Consider the following 4,943-nt stretch of genomic DNA (forward strand, 5'->3'; position numbering starts at 1 on the left):
TAATGCAATGTAAACACCCTAACTGAGCATAGAAGTCCTTTTGTGAGCTTTTCTTACTTAACTGTTAATTCTCCACTCTTCACTGGAACTCCATCTGCATGTTGAATGAAATTCTTGCAGTTCCAGAAGAGGTCACATTCCAGCATGATTCCATCTCTGTCCTCAGACTGCTACTTTTTCTTTTTTTTTTTCTTTTTTGGTTCCTGCGATCGAACTCAGGACCTTGCGCTTGCCAGGCAGGTGGCGGCACCACTGAGCTACATCCCTAGCCCTCCAGGAGGGCTGCAAGCACTTTCATTCAGCATGCAGATTGAGTTCCAGTGAAGAGTGGAGAATTAACCTCTTTCAAGGAGCCTCATGTGCTCCTACCTGCCCCTACTTGCAGTCCCACAGTCTGGTGAGTTGTCTCTCCAGAGGCTCTCCCATTGTACACTTATTTTTTTCATTATGGTACATGTTAGAATTTGTTTGTATTCCTGTCTTCCCACTCAATTTTGAATTCCTTTGCAGCAGGCACCTTACACTTTCCTAGCACATACTAAGTTCTCAATACAGCAAACCTTTGTCAAATTAAGCAGTTAATAAACTACCGAACACCATGGTAGCCAAAACAAATGAAGGGCAGACAATAATATAAAATTTAGGGCAGGCAGCAATAGTAGTGGTGGGGATATTATTCTAGAGTAGAATTTGACAAAATTATAAGAACACAGAAGAACTGAATTCTACTCTGACTTTGATCTAAACCATCTGCCTTTGGGCAAGCTATTTAACCTTTCTAAAGCTCAGGTGACTATTCCACAAATAATAGAAACTGTTTTGATTTTTCCTGTGAAGATAAATAAAATACTATACATAGAGGGCCAATATCACCCTGAATGTATCGTTAATCTAATAAGTAATAGTCTAGCAATTATGAATCTAGTAAATACTAATTACAGCCCCTTGAATTTTAATATTCTCTGATCCTGATGAAATGAACTAGTTTAAATCAACAAAATTGAAGAGTGTTAGACTAGAAACTTAAAATAGAGAATAATTAGTTAAGCAAATAAACGTTTTTGGCACAGGAAGGAGAAGTAGAGAAGAAGAAAGAAATGACAAAAGAATCAAGTTTCCAAAATTGAGGAAGAAATCTATTTATTCACAATAGTGAGAAAGTATCACTCTACGCTATACTGCATTTCTCTTTACTCTTTCTCTTCTTGGAATACTTCACTTTGCTATATTTTATAGAAATAAATGCTGATATAAATATGAATTGTACAATTTGTTGAGTCTTGACAGACATAGGTATCTATGTAACCAAAAGCCCAATCATGACATAGAACATTTCAGTAGCTTCAAAGAAGTTGTCTTGTACCCTTCTTTGGTCAATTTTTCCAAAGGCATCAACTGTTGTGATTAGTATCACCATAAATAAGTTTGCTTGTTCTTGACCTTTATTTAAGTGGATCATGTGTCTTCATATAGCATTAGTTTATGAGATTTACCCATATTGTTGAGTGTATGATAACTCATTTTTTTATTACTGGGTAGTATGTATCTGTGTAGATATATTGCACTTATCTCTTCTCTTGTTGATGGATATTTGGATTGTTTTTCACCACAATCTATCTCTAGAACACTTTTCTTCTTGCATACCTGAAACTCTGTACTTTCTAGTAAACACTCTTTCCCTCCTTCCCTCAGGTCCTGGAAAACCACCATTTTACTTTATTTCTATAGTTTAGATTACTCTTAACTAATATGTAAATAGAATTCATATAGTATGTGTCTTGTGCCTCTCTTATTCCACTTAAAATAAAGACAGCCAGGTTTATTCATCTTGAAGTACACATCAGAAATATAGTAATTTTGTCTGTCTGTTGTTCAAAGAATATAGAAAAACATTCACAAGTGTCCCTTAAGTGTTTCATGATAATAATTCAAATATCAAAACTGTACTAAGACAAAATTTGTCATCTGATTGGCAAAATCCAAATGTGGCACATACTTCCTTGGCAAGAGTTCAGTAAGTAGTAAACTGTTAAAATCTAATACTATATTGAATGGGGAAAAAGGTGCAGAGCAAAAAACTCTACCTTTTGTATAAGGAAGAGAGGTGTAAAAATATCCATATGTTTATATCAAAATAATGTAGAGGCAAATAGAAACTGATAATAATGTAAAGTGGGCAAGGAAAGAAGGTGTCAAAGAGAAGAGCAAACTCTCTCATTTTATATATTAGTCTATTTTCCACGACTATAACAAAATTATTGAGTCTGGGTACTTTATAAGGAAAGATCTTTATTTAGATCACAATTCTGGAGATTCAAGGGCATGGAATCAATATTTTCTCAGCTCTGGTGATGATCTCACGGCCTCATGGTGAGAATCCACACAAGAGGGAAAGACATGACAAAACAGGAAGTCAGAGGGAGAGCAGGGGCCGACAGTGACTTCTCACTTGGCCCTGAGTCCTAAGGTTCCACCAGCCTTTAGCTTCACCACACTGAGGTCCAAGCTGTCAACACATGAGGCTTTGGAAGACAAACCACATCCAAAGCATAGTGGTGTATTTTCTTTAGCTTTAATTTTTTAGTCATTTTCAAAAACAATTTTTTGAAAGGAAAATAAAGTTAAGATCCACAGAAATACTATAAAAACATTGCTATGCAGTAAAATGCGCAAGGCTTCTGTCCTGCTCCATATTCTTCTTGAGGTGTTTGCGTGTGAGGAAATCATGCTTGGCTGGGAAGGTGAGACAGGTTTGGAGACTGGTGCTTCCAAGCGGTTAATCGAGGCAGTGGTCTGGCACCCAGTCATGAAGGACTCAGGACACTACCTTAGCCTAGCTGATCTGGGCCCAGAGGATGACCTAATTCCTCTCACTGTCTTAGCTCTCTATGATAACTATTCGTCATGGAGTTTCCTTGGGAAAGAAGTTAATAGGACACCCAGGCCAGTTTCTGCTCCTAAAACCTATCTCTGCAAAGGTCCTGAGGAACATTAGCAAATTTTTCCACCACCTTCCTTTGAAAGGCTATTCTATAATTACATTTGCTTTCCCAGGAAGACTATTCCATTGCATCTAATCTAAATTTGGGTTTCCTAATCCCATTCGAGTTCTTATGAAAATAGCTTGAGCAATACAAATAATCATCCTCTTTGCAGATGTTTCATGGAGGCAAAGATTCTTAAATGATCTCTCATCAGAAATCATGCTAGCTGTGGATTCATGCCCAGAAGTGTTTCCCTGGGGAGCTCTGGAAATCAGAGCACTGAGATGCTCAGGCTGCTGACTCCAGCATACTGACCTTTCCAGGTAGTGGAAACAACAGCAAATCACTAATTGAGGCATTCTTCAGTGTTGACACCACTCTCGTCCTTTAGTCAGCACTGATGAGCCTATGTGGAAGTCCCTGAAATCACCCATTGAGTCTCCCTTTCCTGGCCTTCTATCTATTCAGTTGGCACAATATAAGTGCAGCCAGGAGAGGATCAAAGAAGATACATTTATATTTAAAATCAGGCACACTTTTAGAAATACCTCCTAAAAAGGAAAAGTTCAAATGCTCACCCTCTTAAACTTTATCCACTTTAAGATTCCTCCCCTACAATTCTGTCCAACTCCCAAGATGTGGGAGTGGGGACCCCCTTCACTCAGAGAGAGATTTCTTTCTGAGCATACTCCCTATGCTTTCTGAAATGGTGAGTTTCAGCTGGGCGGGCAGTGGTACTGGTGACTCTAGGTCCTCCGGCAATGGCGGGGATAGTACTTCCTGACATGCTATGCTGATCCACTTTTGCACTGATATGAGCTACAAGCAGATGAGCTCCTGTAGCTGGGGGACTTATTAAACAGCCTGTCGTGACAGGCAGTTCAGTGTAATGAACAATGCACAGGGTGGAGCTAGACTCCCTAGCTTCAAATCCCACTTCCACTTGGAACAGCTCCTAGCAGGCAGCAGAGAAGTACCTGCTGTCATTCTATGGGTGCAAAGAATTTCTGGAAATGTTTTAAAGTGCTGCTGCTTTAAAAGCAATTAGAAGTGATTATCTGAGTACCTGATATAGACTTATTGGAGGGAAAAGTAATAGTTACACCTAAGAGCCCTAAGACCATTTGGACTAGGTAGAAAGATGAGTTGATATTTTTTGTTGCTTCTTCCTCAACCCTGATCCTTTGAATTCATGTGTAGCACTATTCCTCCCAGCTTGAATCATCTAGAAAAGTAATAGTGCTTGCCATTGCTTCCATTTTCCCTATTATTCCACTTGGATATCACAGCGTTCCTTCTGTATTGCAAAAGTATGTCAAGTGGGGGATAGTCATTAACTTTCTTCTCTGAAATCACAGTGGAACAGAGGTTGACATGAAATAATTTCCATATAATTTTAGCAGTATAACATTAAAATTAAGGAAACAAAGTAGCTATACAGAGATAGGCAGAGAATTTTAGCACCAACATTTTTCTTCTTAAAGATATACTAACTGTAATAAGATTCTTTTTTATTCAAAAGATACTTAGACTAGCTCTCAGTAAATTTGAATCTTTGAGAATAATGCTCCTAGAGTCCCTGGGTATTCTGTGTGATGAATCAGCCCTGGGTGACATCTGCTCTGTGTATCCAATGGAATAGTTTTAGCAATTATTGCCAAGCTAGTTAATGTGGTCCAGTTCTTAAAAGGATAGGAATCCTATTTTTAGATTGCATAAAAATGTGAAAAAGGGGCATCTTTACCATTATATCTAGGCAATTTGTGTATGGATTTAGAACATTTCTGGACTTTGTATGAAATTTAAGAAGCTAGTTTTAATCCTTAAAGTGATAAAGTTGTTTAATGAAGAGGTATTTTAAAAAGAAAAGAACTGTTTGGACAATATAATTATAAAAATTCTAAAATGAAAAAACTGAAAAATCATCTACCTCAGTATTTCACAAGATGTTGCCATCTC

Source organism: Fukomys damarensis, unplaced genomic scaffold, assembly GCF_012274545.1.
Source record: "Fukomys damarensis isolate Sample0158 unplaced genomic scaffold, DMR_v1.0_HiC HiC_scaffold_14, whole genome shotgun sequence".
NCBI lineage: Eukaryota > Metazoa > Chordata > Mammalia > Rodentia > Bathyergidae > Fukomys > Fukomys damarensis.